Source organism: Ooceraea biroi, chromosome 3 (genome assembly GCF_003672135.1).
Source record: "Ooceraea biroi isolate clonal line C1 chromosome 3, Obir_v5.4, whole genome shotgun sequence".
NCBI lineage: Eukaryota > Metazoa > Arthropoda > Insecta > Hymenoptera > Formicidae > Ooceraea > Ooceraea biroi.
In genome coordinates this window covers 5,618,453-5,633,911 of record NC_039508.1, presented here as the reverse complement: position 1 = coordinate 5,633,911, position 15,459 = coordinate 5,618,453, and the positions used below count along the sequence as shown (strand labels likewise).

General features: G+C 38.8%; 1 protein-coding gene and 1 long non-coding RNA gene across 8 annotated transcripts in view; one reads left to right on the top strand and one right to left on the bottom strand.

The window, feature by feature from the left end:
* Positions 1-15,459, top strand: part of LOC105277484 (hemicentin-1) — a 151,251-nt gene that overhangs the window by 7,305 nt on the left and 128,487 nt on the right. The gene's annotated exons all lie outside the window — the stretch shown is intronic.
* LOC105277487 overlaps positions 3,156-15,459 on the bottom strand; it is a 154,965-nt gene continuing 142,661 nt past the window's right edge. The window contains exon 4 of the long non-coding RNA XR_893630.3: positions 3,156-7,193. This is a non-coding gene — a long non-coding RNA (uncharacterized LOC105277487). The remainder of the gene's footprint in view (positions 7,194-15,459) is intronic.

Below are 15,459 nucleotides of genomic sequence, written 5' to 3'. Positions count from 1 at the left end.
GTATAAAGTGTACACCACATATTTCCGATAAACCAAAGCACTTGTGCACAAAACTTCACTGCTTGTAAAGTTCCCAAAAAATACGAACGATAATCGCGAATTCCGTGGGAAAAATTGTGATGTAACTAATGAATTATACATTTATCAAAGAAATATGAAAATCGGTTTGTCTAATATTCAAAAAATGAGTGTGCCATCTATTTTATTTCAAAGAATTTGTAATTCCATGAAAGAGGTAGGAAAGGTTACGACGATAAAAATCAAAAGATCGAAAACACGGGGACAAATTTATATAATAGAAAATTTCCTCCAGAAAAAGAACTAATGGTTCGCGAGGCATTGCTCCCGGATTTAGTGTGACGCCATATGTACGTGCGTATACTCATGTGGAAAGAATTTCCGGTTCTCACGAAGGGTTGTCTGAAACGGGGAATTTTCATCGGAGCATCATATATCCGTAATGTATGTATGTGCCAGCCGTGAACGGTCGGGCTGAAATTCCAGGTCGTAAGGCAAAAAAGTATCACTTAGCCCGTAATATTAGGAGATGATGAAACATGGCTGTTGCCTGGCGAGAACAAGGCGGTTAATGCCGACGAGAAACGACTTAATTAATAACATTAACACGTTAAGGATGCAGCAAGTCGGAAGTTCACGCATGCGATGCATCGTGAGGCGCGCAAGACCTGAAAGAATGAGATCCATGACTCGTATTTTCCGCGAAAACGGGTGATGTCGAAAGGGATTTTAAAAAGAGACTTTCCGAATAAAGCGGTTTCTGAATGACGGATCCTGCTGTTCTCGTCGCGCAAAAAATCCGAAGAATCTTGATTTGTTTGCGCAACTGCATGCAAATCGCGTTGACTGTGAGATCTCCAGCATCCACGAAATCACCATAGCCAGAAGATTCTACCTATTGCTGGACAAGAGCTGCGGCCGCGCCTTGAGAACGTTCGTTTCCCTGAAGTATGCGGGACGGACTGAACTCGTCCGCGTTACCTCAGTCGAGTTAAGTTGCGTTACGAGCAACTTTTCGCATTTTAACAACGCGAACTATTCCAGCGCAACACCCGACCGAGTGAAAAATGGACTTACTTCGACGGGATACAAGACGAGTTAATTAAACATCGCAATGAACCGTTAGAGAAAACCGTAACATCGCGAATTTGCTTCTCGTTCGCCTGGCCAAACACTTTCGAAAGTTCAACGGTCAATTGGCGCATTATGACGTATTTTTTTGTGTGTTAAAAAGAAGAGAATAAAAACTCTTCAAAACTGGAATAACTGACCGTTCTGCAACGGCTTATCACACGGAATTAAAGTTTAATTGACGTGTAAAAACTCATCCATTCGCATCGATATTTCATGTAAAATGCAATGTAAATAACATTTCTCGCACTATATGATTTACGAATGCATTTCTAATTCTTTTATGAGTTAATGAAGGAAATATAATATAACGTAATTTTCGCGGATTTGTCGCTCATATGGCGAATTACTCGCTGAGGATTAATACGCGAATGGTGAGTTACTCGTTGAAGATTAATACGCGAAAGTGAGAGCACACGTTGCGCGATGAAGAAGTTATCGCGCACATTATGAGCTTGATATTATGAATCACAATATTTATCAGCATCACGTCGGCACGTAACTATGAATTAGACGTGCAGATTGTGATACGTGCATCGTATATTATTATCATGCGCGGATGTGTATCGATCGCATTTTGTAACGATGAAGATGCAGATTACGAGCGTCAGTGTATTGGCCTTTACATTGCATTTATCGCATACGAAGATAGATATACATATTCTCACGCTTTCATGACGCAGCGTAACGATATTATGTCACTCGACTCGTAAATATATGCGCGGTAAATCAGATTATTTAAATGTTTGATTTTTCTCCATGATTTGCGCCCATACTGCATCATGTGTATATGTGCATATATGCTTTCCTGATTATTACTTATTACTGATATTATTTTTCGACAATATTGTACATCGATGAGAGTATTAATATATATATATATATATATATATATATATATATATATATAATATTAAAGCAAATAATGGGCATTAGTTCATTATTCGCTAGATAGTAACGTGCATTCGTGCATATTACATTTGCCCATCGATTTTTATTATTATTAATACACGATGAATTAATTTTATCCATTTATAAAAACTCTCAAAAATGTTAAAAATGGAGAGACAAGTGAATGATTGATGACATGGTTGATAAAAGCATGTTCACGTCACGTCAGACCATCCTGATATCGAAGACAAATGATTATTAATGTTATGACGTTTCATGTCACGAGAAACAGGATCTTAATATTGGCGAGGAAACGTTACAAGTATAATGGATCGTTATTCTTCGAATTTTGACGACGCGCTTACATAAATTATAATTATGAACAGGAGAACATTGGACTCTTCTGTTATGCCATTTTCTTATTTTCATCGAGTCTCGTTACACTGAAATATGGGCTTGCGTTCTCCAACGCGTAACCAAGTTAGTTGATTCAATTATATTCAGCGATTTATATACTGATAGCTCAAAAGTTTTTCTTATGCGATCGTGTTAACACGAGACGTATTATTTTTGCTTCAATCATCGTTGAAATACGCAGTGAAAAGTCAACACGAGAAGAGATTACATTGCAAGCTCACTTCACATTTACTTGAGTGAAAATTGTTATGGACTTTCATCGTGTCGTTTCTCAATTGCTGAAACAAGATATAGCACGAATAACAACGAATTTACATATGAACGTGGACAATTTTAATCTTTCTTTTTACAGTTCTTTTTACAGTTTATAAATAAAATATACGAGCAAAATGCCATAATAAATAAATATTAACTATATGCCATAATAAATATTCTTCGAAATTCCTCTTGCAACATGCTCTGCATAAAAAAAAGGAGACAGAGAATACGAGAGCGCGCAAAAAATGCAAGATAATGTACGTAAAGTAACAAATCTGCCGAGATTAGTTTCAGGAGCGAAAATAGTAAAATGTGACTTGATGTTCTTTAAAGCGCTGGTTTGCTTTATCAAGATTTCTGGAAATCCAATTGGAATATTTAAGATATTTTTGAGATGTTTTGTTTACTTGATACTATTTTGTCAACAGTAGCAATTTTTATTTTTCTGATAAATGTGACAGCGTCTTTCCAATTCTTCCATAATTTCATAATTGTTTAGATACGAAACTGTATCGTAATCAAAACAGAATACTTCGTCTTTAGTTTTATGATACAAGAAATTGGATCTAAAGAAGTGGGACCGAAGCAATTATAATGTTAATGTTATTACGCCATGGCAAAGTCCTATATCCTGGTTTTTGATCGAGTTATTGGAACATCGTTACATGCCGATGCACGTAATTGTATTGGTTTTCGTCGCTTTCTCTCTGCGAAAATAATGAAGTCGCATTCGTTAAACCATTCATTCCATTTATCCAATTTTTATTGACGCTGTTTGCCAACTATTTTTTGATACCGTTAAATTAGCTTATTACTCGCATATATGCACGGATTCGCATAAATTCCAATCCCAAGTATTCTGCAGAATGTTATTCGAGAATAATGCGTTTGTTCAATTACCAGAATTCCATAAAAGTGCACTGTTGCTGAATATATTCTGCGAGCTGATAGTAAAGAGAAGCTATAAAAGAAAAAATAATATCTCGTAAAAATAGAAACAACGCAATAAATGCAACTATATGAAATTTTTAAAATTGACTCAAAGCAGAAGCAGAGATATCTGAACGTAAGTCATTTGTACGAGGAAAAGAGACTAGACAAAAACGACATAATGTTACTAGCATTTATACGTTTTTCGAGCACCATCGATGAAGAAAGCCGCGAGCGTCAGAAAGAAATGCGCGTGAAGCAGCGTAGTCGCGCTCATCCCTGGCGAGCATGCAAATTTGCGTCTTTGTCGTGCTATTTGTCGGCGTTGCTGCCGCTCGCGCGACGAGGAAGACCGTTCCATCCACCTCCAGGAAATTTAAACCCTTCTCTCCGCCATTATCGTATGACGAAAATCGGTATCGAATTTCTATAACGCGAGTTATTCGTATTCAATCGAACGCACCGCAATACCGCGCGCTCGGAAACTCGGAAAACTGCAACTGCGATCGTGGCGATGTAGCCGATGTACGCATTTTATTCCCGGGCGCTCGGTATCGACGTGTATGAAATGCCGTTGCATTATTCTCCCATGTCCCTTAAAATATACGGTATCCGTAACAACCTGGCGTTATGCATCGCTGAAAATTTTTGTATGTCACGTGCCATGCACGCGATTCCATTTTGCTTGCGTCGGGGCCGCATTTCTCGGCGCCCGGCTGACACGTTAATTTGTAAGCGTGTCAACCGTGGCCCCGTTCGTCTCGTGTATGCTGTTAATTGCGAGCTCGCAGCACTGTCAAGTGTGCTGAACGGCCTGCTTAATGATTATATTAATAGATTGCGCATTCTCCGAGAGTGTCGCGTAAATTAATCACACACCACGAGTCGAACTCTCTCTCTCGTCTGTTACGAGATCGATCCCTCGCGACGAGCCGGAGGATGCTGACAGGCGCACGCACCGCTGCGCCGTGCGTAAAGGATAAAAAAATCGTAGACCTTTGTCCTTCAAATCAGACAGTTTTCTCATATAATACGGACCGCACGATCTAGAAATAAAATTCTGTTGCGCCAGAGATAGAAGCACGCGTGCGTACTTTCTGGATAAATTTCTCCCTTCGTTTCGCACGCAACTCGTCACGCTCAAATGCGGTTAACGCATTAATCGCGAGCTCGCGCGTGAATATCCCAGCCGATGTATCGCGCGATGTCGACTGACAGATTTAACAATAGATGTGCTTTTCAAAGGAATACTGTTACACTACCGCTCGCGCGCGAGCCGAAGCCTTAGGCAAAATTTTATTATTGATAGCCGTAGTCTTCAAAGCTGTTGTAAATCCGACATTGCTTTTGTGCACATTGCGCAAGCACGGATAAAGAAACGCTTCATAAAGCTTCTCTGAATGGACTTAGTCGAGAAGCTCTTCTCTCTTTTCCATCGCGTAGTCGCCTTGCAGACGGAATTATGAAAGAAGCGGGAGACAAGTCTGCAAACGCTCTATTTCTTCATTAATTTTTAATGTCTTAAATACGCAGACAAGGATTAAGGAGCAATCTCAAAATAACGAATTCTTTATTATACATATTCACGAAGCTGCAGTACGCAGCATGGGATTTAAGTGATAAATTAGCAAAACAATTAAATTGAGAGAGAAGAAGAGAAAAAAGTAAAGAGGAAGATAGAGAAAAGTATAATATTACATTACATAAATTTAAATGACATTTCGTATTTCGGAAATATATCGAGAGATATAACATTTTTTCGAAACGTATCTAATTCAGAGCATCATAAATAAGTGCGATCAATTGTTCAATACCTGTTTTCAAATTCGCACAATTAAAATATCGTAAAGCAGTGTTTTGAAGAATTTAATTAAATAATACTTTGGAAAGATAACTAATTATTAATAATTCACGAATATTTGATAAAATGACCGCAAAGCGTAACAACGTGACTATTTCCAGCTGTATTGTGAACATCTTTCGTCGCAGTATTCTCGGTTTCTCTTACTGTCTTTCTCTCTCTCTCTCTCCTTAATTTACACTTCGTTTTCCAACGTCACCAAAATCAACGGTTAGAAACGTTCTACAGGATGGTCTAATTAACATGGTCTGCGCACAGAACGGATGAATTTGGTGAGACAATAGGAAATGTTACCCTCGACGGTAAAGGAGACACTGCAAAGTACATAATGTGTGGGTAGACATACTCGATACTCGTGATGTACGATTATACGATTGCTAGTAACGACACTGTAGCTTTCGAGGATTAAAACGTCGATCAATATTTCTCTCTTGCACAATGTATTTATTATTTAGATTAACGTAAACAATTTGCCATAACGCTTACTGAAATAGACAGATACTATAAAAAATATAATACGTGACAAACCGATATGTCTCTTAAAATTAAATAAATTTTTTATTTCGAGATATTGATTGACACGAAAATATTGCATGTGCTTTTTCTTTCTGTTAACTAACTTGTTGTATTACACATGATACATGTTAAAAACTACAAAAATAAAAACTAATTTAAATGAAACGAAAGTTTTCATTTCGGAGATACGTTTGTTTCGAGAAATATGATATTGTAAAAAATGCATTTTTTGGGGAAAAAATGCAAAACAGTACATTCTGTGGAATCGTATTGGAACACATTATTTTGGACAAAAGTTACTACTGAGACTCGCAACTGTCGCGAAGTTGAATGCGTAACCGAGTTTCCAATAGTGACCGATATGAGGTCACATAACTTACGCTAGTTTAGATTCAGCCAAACTTTGTTATGTGAAGTTTGCCCACGCTCAATGCAGGCTTAGAGATTGCGATAACGACAACGAGTCGTTAGTGCGTGGGAGAGGGATAGTTACCGAATCGCTGTGATCGTATCGATTCATAAGTGGAATAATGCAGTGTGCTCCACATAACGTATAGATATCATGTATATTTCGATTTGAAATTTTGATCTTCACCGATTCGCGTCACGATGACATACTATATGCAAGAAGATTTGACCTAGTTTTGACAATCCGATCAACACTGAGTGCAGAGGACACGACAGATATGCCAGATGTCTACCGAAGTAATGCGACACGTTCCACAACGAACACCGTAATCGAATACTGTATTAAAATTAAATATCCCTTGAAAATCATATCAAATTTTCCAACATCCGGATATCAATTTATCGAGAAACAATATTCGAAGAAAAATGATGGTTAAAGAATTATCAGATTTTCGTCAGATAATTCCTTCATCAAAACTGTTTAAAATGTAATCAGAATTAAAGTTGGTGTTACCAAAAACTCGAGTACTCTTAACAAAAAAAGTGCAATTTGCACACCACTGTGAGTGCAAACAGTTAGTGTAGAACTCCATGACAATTACTGTTCCATTAAATAACCTCGACGCATTCAACTGATTACCTGTGCGCGTTGACTTCCGGGAGATGGAACCTGGAACGACGAGACGTTGAGGAAACGATGAATCTCGAATGGCGAATCTACGTGTAATGAAAGACCGGGTTCCCAGTGCGGCGGTTTGCTAACCTACACAAGAAAAGCAGGATTTGCTAGTTAACTACTTTGAAATATATATAGGTATATGTAATTCTCTTGGATTGTCTCTTGCGAACAAACTCTCCACACTGTGTGTGTGAAACAAATACGAGTAGTCGCTTGAACATCACAGCTGCAGCACAAAGAAAAAAGCTAACTGTCATATGTCTATTCTTACCGAAATCCGACATTTATAAAGTAACAGTTTGTACAAAAAAGTAATAATTTTATTAATGAAAATTATCGTGAGATTCAACAGTTTCTTAATTAACTTCCAGTCAGAAATTCGATTATGAACTAACATTTTATAACATGTTTTTATACTAAAAAAGACTAAAACCTTCTTCATATTAATCCTGAGATTAATTTTCAGCAACATAGTTTAAAGTAGCAGATTGTGCATATTTAATTTTTATAATATTACAAGAGCGCTGTTTTTGAAATTATGTCAGGACGGAAATTTTTTGATGGAATAATTTTTGACAGAATGATTTGACTGATTTCGGAGCGTAACGTTTTAAATTAGATCGTTTTGCACGATAGCGCAGATTTTGCAAGGCGCACTCGTTATTTCTGCACTATAAAGCATGCGCGCTCAACGTCGAAACCCATATATCGAAAATTTGTCAGTTAAATTTCCAATGATTTATTCATCGTATATCGTATACTGCTATATATCTCGGCGACGAAACGGAAAACATCGATTTTAACGATTAAATGTATGATGCGAATAATCCATTACAGCTTCATGATGAGATGGAGCGTGACGAGTGCATTCATCACACGTACTTAGTCACGATACCCCATTTCTCGTTTTTGATATACTTGAAAATTTTAATTATTATATAGAGCAAAAATGATATTTGTCTCGATCGACATTGTACATAACATTGTGAAATAATTATCATAAATTTATCATAAATTTACACGAAACTAAACGCCTCGCAGGTTAATTATGCAAAATGCAATTTAATACGTGTAAGAATAAATTAATACATTATTATTTTCGTTCTGCACGAGTGTTACGCCATCGCGTGCATGGCGCCATGTAAAAAGAAGCGCGACGTAAAGTTTATGCGTTTAAGCAGCTTAACTCATTAGCGTTAAATCTCGAGACTTCCAGCATGACCGTGTTTTTGCATAATGCTATCAAATAGTGTAAACACTATTACGATATACTCTGCTCATAAATTCTTCTCCATGGCGTGCATCCGTAATCCCATTTTCAACGTCGAAGTTTACTTATGTTGCATACTTATTTATTCCCATAATATCCCCGCGAATAAATCGCTTTCCAGACGTACCGTGCTTTTACCAAACATGCAGTCGGACGTCATTTCATTCCAAATGGATCGGAACTTGTAGAGGACGTAGAGAAATACTCAGAAATAAATTGCACATTATTAATGTATGAGTCTTTTTAATAGCAGCTGGATATCATCGTCGGTCAGTAAATCATTTAACTCGCTTGTTCCTAATCCCCGTTACTCAATGGCGATATAAACTTTCCATGAAGAGTTGATTGCTCCAATAATGCCGCATCCTCGATAATTGAACCTTTTCTCTCGCGTGAGAAATAAGAGAGGAAACCGACGGTGAAGTATTGAGAGAAAAGTTTGTGATCTTGCACACGAGCAAAGAAAAAGGCGATGACGTTCATGAAAGTGGCCATAAACCGCGAACGAGGAGACGCATAGAAAGATGTATTTTTCTCTCTTTTTTTTTTAATTTGACACAAATGACGATGCGCGACTTAGCGCGAGTTCGGTCATTTTCTTGCTGTAGCAATATTATCCATACGGAAATGTATAAACGTACGACGCGGTTGAATATCCAACAGGGTCTCGATATGGACCGTAGTATGGTGCGGTACTTTAATGAAATCCGGCACAGACCCTTTCCCTCGTCCAACGCCATTTATCCCGCAAGCAATGCGGGGAATTCATGATATGTTTGGGCTCGAAATATCCATCATTCACGTAAATAACTTAAAGCCACAAAATAAAATGACATGTCAAAATTTGTTTTTTGTAACAAACTGACGAATAATTCTGCTGAACAAGAATGTGGAATAGTATAGGAATAGTAGGAAAAGAATAATTAAAAGCATTGTCAAACTGTGTCAGGAAGAGGATCTTCCAAACCTTTCCATCACTATTCCCGACGGCGTTTTAACCCCGATACGAAGCACGGAATAAAATGTTGAAGATACGGAAGCCTGAAGAACCAGTCACGTCGAAGAACAACGACAAGTTGCGAATACCTTAGACACGACTATTCGACGTTATTGCGCATACTGTCGCCAGCTCGCCGTCAGTTCTTGCTTTCGTAAACACGTCCCAACAGCCATGGACGTAAACATCGTTCATGGCATTTACCGTAAGTGCATCCTTATTTACGGCAAGTCGTAATTGAAGCCGAGGCAATAACGCAACGCGAAATAGAACTCCGGGTGTGCGTCTTTATTCAAAGCGGCGATCCACCCCTCCGATCTGCTGCACGGTGAGCCGGCACGCTATCGGAAATCTAAATATTTGGTAAACCGCCGGTAGAGACTGTGCCAGCATGCGTGGTAGATGCGCGGATGCAACCCCCATCGTAACCTATCACCCCGGAGCTATCAGCCGTCGGCCGATTCTTGCTCGGTTGGGACTCAAGACACGAACTCAATTCTAGATCGCTGCGAGCACTCCGCCCACTTAGGAACAACGGCCGCACTCGATCGCGCCGGGGCTCTACCAAATCCAGTACAGAGTGTCCTGGAACTCTCGCCACCATCGCGACCATTTCATTTATGTATTCCTTCAGCGATACGAATTCAATTCTTCCGTGAGACAAATATCGACGATCGAGCCAGTCATTCCTGAATTATGAATGACTGAACGCGAAAGGATCTCGAGCTTTAAGAGACGATCTGTGATGCGAATAAGTGCGATCGAATGGACGGAACTTACCCGGAATTTCAAAATTTCATCAATTTGGAATTGAAAATGTGACATGGTGCTAAAAGCGAATTTTATTAAGCGAACTGTACCTCGAGAGACATTTAAGGAAATTTATGGTGAAAGATGCGTATATATAAAATGACGGTAGTTCTGGAACACCGCGTATGTCGACTAAACGGAGACTTATCGCTGTTGGAATTAGGTTCGCGTAGAATAGAAGAACGCCGTTACATCATTACGTTAGTTCGTTGGTCGCTACAACTCGGAATCTTCCTCGTGATTGTTTTTGATGCTTACACAGATAGATAACGTAAATGATAGTTACCGTGAAAGATACCCAATATTGATCTTTATTTTTATGCCTTAGAGGTAGCTAAGGGATGATGTATGCCGCAAGGGCTAAAGCATATCGCATTAAGAACATGTTTGAACATGTGATGTGTGCTTTTTCAGATAACTGCAGAAACAGTTAAAAAAAGCTTACATCTCTCCAGGATAAAAATAGCAGAGAAATTAATACGAAAAATTAAAAATTTAATTTACGAAACAATTTTCTTCTTCTTCTTGAAAAAATAATTGTTTCACCTTTCAGTCTTTTAGTTTAGTAATTTACTCATTAAGCTCTTTGCATTCTTTGCATAAGTGATAATTGCAATGTTATAACAAGCTGCTTTTTTAGAGTTAGTTTAATAACAAACGCACATTCTTGTAAACGCAAACGGTTCCATACAAGTTAGTACAGCAAAGTAATTTTATCCTCTATCGAACTACGTCCATGACAGGATAATGAGTACGGCGTACTTGTACGTTATCCAAGACTGAATGTCGTACTTTGGGTACAGCTTGCTGAGGAAATTCAGGCGTAACGAGCAAACGTTTGTCTTGACAAAAAACAAAGTTCCCACAATTAGAAAGTTTTGTCCGCGAGAAAGCGGAGACTTTGCACACGGTAGCCAAAGGTACACTCGCCGTTGCTTAATCCGCTATTTGCCGAACGCAAGTGGACGTACGTATTCCCGACGCAAGTAAATTTTCTGATCGAGATCGCGCTGGATTAAAATGCTCCCCGCGGAGCATATAACTTTGGCGATCGTGCGAGTGCGATGAATCGATCGCAAATTTTTCACGCGTTTCTCGCAGTTTTTCCCTCGTGCACTTGCGCCGTATAAGTCGACTGATGAATGGTGCCGGTCCGTAAAAACAAAACGAGAACGATAACCCGTTTACGTGACGACTTTTCACGTGTGCTCGACGACGTATATCTATACGTAGGCATGTCGATCGAACGTTCGATCCAGTTTTACGATATATTTTTATAACACATTCGACGAAAGTAGCACGTCTGTACATGATTCTGTATTTCTGTATATCCTTTATAACCGCTGTTTCGCGGTCGCGATCGTCCGCATTCTGCGAAAATTTAATTAGCTTAACAGAGTTTCGTGAATATCTGTAACGGTATCCGGGGATTATATCGTTGAACGTAAATCGAATTACACATCGAAAGTTACTCGAGCGGTTGCCTAAACCACCGGTGATTATCGATCGATTTTAATCCGCCCGCGACCCAGTTGGATTTCCATTAAGAAGAGATGTTTTATTTTCCTTGAATAATTTATGCTATCAAAGTTTCCTAATGGGTTTCCATTAAGCCTCTCGTTCTCGGCAATATTTTTTTCCAGTCCTGCATTGTTCTCTCACGAATAATAAACTTTCGAAATGTTTTAATAATGAATACGAAAAGATTTATTGTTCGTGTAGCTGCTTTTCTCATCCGACCAAGTTAGCGAATGGCGCGCGCAAAGACAAATGATGAACGAGAAGCGATGGCTCAAAATCGGTTCTCTCTATTGTCGGAAACAACGGAGTTTGAAGCGTAATTCATATCTTCGGGAAAGTTACGCTGGAAATGTATCGCTGCGAAACTTAAATCGTCCCGGTGCTAAGCTTAAAGATAAACAAGCCACTTTAGCGCAAAAGTGATCTCCTCTGTCATAAAGATCAGAACGCAATTTGTCATTCCAATGTTCGATTCGGAGCTTGCCATTCCGCGCTATATTTCGGTTAGATACAAGCGCTTCTCCTATTTCTCGAAAAACGACCGTTATTGGGGAAAACTCGTTCGCGGACAATACTCCGGACAAGTGCGCTCGAGCAATCAGCGCTATGTCATTTGTGCGCCTACTCCATTCGTTTTACTGGGAACACGAAACAGACACGCGACAACGTGAACGCAAAATCCCATATTCCGACACATACAACCAGGCCAGTTAGCAGAGAAACGCGTTTTGTTACAGTACCGGAAGACCGGAGCCAAAAGTAGCGTTAGTTACGACGAAGTTATTCGTCGTCGTTGTTCTCGGACGTGACGAAAGTTGCTTCGCATCTGGGTGCTCGATCCGTCACCCTACCACGAAATGTTCCTATCTATATAGAAAGGCCGCAGAATCAGCGTCCTTGAATATCAACCTGGCGAACCGGAAATGTAATATCCGCTACGTATCTCACGGATGTCAGTAGATACCTGCGCTCGCACGGGGTTACGACAATGGGGCGCATATGTTTTCCGCGTGCCGGAGAGAATCGTTTTGCGCGGAATGGCAGATCTGTTTCCACGAGAGGAGCTTGACGGCGGGCTCCAAACCGCTAATGCACAATGGAATTTGACAGCTAGTTTATCCGTGCAAGATAGAAGCGATCTTTCTTTATCATCGAGGACCGAAATGAGCGTGCATATCATCGCGCGTACGCTCGAGAATCAATTTTTATCGCGCTTTGATCATCCACCGAGGTGCAATCTCCGGAGCTCGTCCAACCCACACGCGGTTTTATCCGCGTTAGTTCTTCTCACGAAAAATTGGAGCGCGAAATATTATACTTATGTCTGATATTCTGATTTCTACCTTGCTATGCGAGAATCACAAGTGCTGTTTCCTTGCCACGTTAGAAACGCTAGAACGCTGGTCGACTGCTTCGAATATTTTTCGCGACGAATCAGCGTGTCAGAAAGACGTATAGAGTTTCATTTGCAGTGCAACTGAAAGAATTCACAAGATGACGGAACGCGATTACCGTGCAGGGATATTAATTCACCACACTTTGTATTATGCAAGCAAGATTAATGAGCAATTAGTCAATATAATTATTCGCTATAATTCGTATATAATAAATTGTAAGACTAGATAGTTTAATAAATTCGTTGTGGCATAAATTATGTATAATTATAATTGTTCTTTACTAATGTACGTGTTAGTATTGTTATACATACATTAATTTTAAAGATAAATACTAGATGAATTCTATAAATGTATTCTGATGAATTGAATGTCTTTTTCAATCGCGACATATCATTTATTCATGATTCACAGATATCAATGATTCTAACGTGGATTACATGGATGGAAAGAATAAAACATTGTAGAAATTATTGATATGTCACTTACTCGATTCCTATTATTCCATTTTGTGAAATGCGGCTATTTGTAACAAGATAATGATATATCATTTTATTATAGGAGAATATAAAATATTTTTATAATGAAAGTGCATTAAAAATTAAAAATACAAATCATTTCCGAGTTTTTAACAGTGGCGATTGATTCATGAGGTTTCAAAGTACCATATAGTTGGATTGTTACTGTTTGATTAAACTTGGTGGTATTTTGTTTGCGCGTGAATATGACAGTGCCGATTTATATCATTGTATCATTAATATTAATAATGTTTAAGCTGTCATCGGAATAAATGACTACCATTAATAAATGATGTGACACACTCGTGCAAGCAATATACACGAGCGCACTCGCTCGTTTGCTCATTCGAGTCTTTTTATCGTCTCTCATTACACTTAATACTGCTGAAATTCGCTTTTCCAAGTTCGCACAAAGTATAAACGATAAAAACGTTTTGCACCGCTCCTTTGGTTTGCGCGCTTACGAACTTATTACACGTTTCAGACCGTTTTTTAGTCGACGTTACTTCGCTCAACTTTTCCTGCGATCTTACTCGGCGAAAAGTCCGATGTAATCTCATAACATCGATGTCCAGTCGTATTTCAGGATCTGCGCGTTTCCCGGCGTGAGTATTAAATGCAATTACATTTACGGTTTGCGCAATTTGATTCGGCGACGAAACTTCGCGTGTATAACGGACGGATATGTCTCTCGCAGAGAATAAATTACCTATTTCCGTAAACAAACGTATTCCTCATTGAGGCATCGCTCGTTTTCTCTCTCATCTCACTTCCGGGAAACCTTTTATGGTTACTGCCGTGATGGGAACATCGAACGATCTCGCTGGCGAGATTTCCAATTGTGTCCCATAAAGGTTCGGAAACAGCGTTAACAAGAGTGAACTTCGGTCAGGTTATCTAATTTTCTCTTTATCTAATTTCCCGCGTCTTTCCCGTGGACGATTCTCAAATCCCTAGCCGTTCGCGAACCGTAAGTTCGTTGATCTCAGTTTGGAATAACATACCAACGCGTCATCGAAAACGTTCAAGTTTCTCGGTCTGCCAGAGGGAGTGAAGTCGATGAAGTATAAATGCAAAGTCGAAAGTGCTATAAAACGCTATCGTAATAACATTACGAGTTTCAAAAAATATACGGAAATTAAACTTGCTCTTTCACAAATTAATAAAAGTAAAGATTAAAACTTAACTACTTTAATTTTGATACCAAAATTTACTAACAAGTAAACCTACGGAAGTGTCACTCTCCGATTTTTCTGAAATTTGGATATGTTATAATACATGAAAAACTAAGGGACACGTATTTTTTTTTAGCGGCGGAAAAACATATTTAGGGGGTGAAACGACCCCCCAAAATGGGGGGTAAAATGGAAAAATTGCGATATCTTTGAGACCAGTGAAGCGATTTTAATAATTTTTGGTATGAAAGTATCTTTTGATAGAAGACGAAAATCGGCCTAGGTATGTTGGAAGGGGAGTGAAAATTAGGGGGTGAACTACCCCTAAAGTGACCAATTTCTTGCTGCAAAAAATCAGTTTTGATCTGATCGAAGTAAAATCTATTAAAACTTTAAGAGGAAAGCTAATTAAGGAACACGTATTTTTTTGTTTTGTTTTATATAAATATTCAGGGGGTAAACAATCCCTAAATTGCCGCGTTCGTTTGGCATTGCGCATGAAACACCTTGTGAAACTATATTTTTTAACTGTTCGATCTTTTTAATATATTGGTTTTTTAAGTCGCTGAATCCGAATCTGAAATCAAATTTTCAAAATTCAATATGGCGGATCCAATATGGCGGACGAAAACTCGAAAAATTACTTTAATAGACAGTAACTCGAC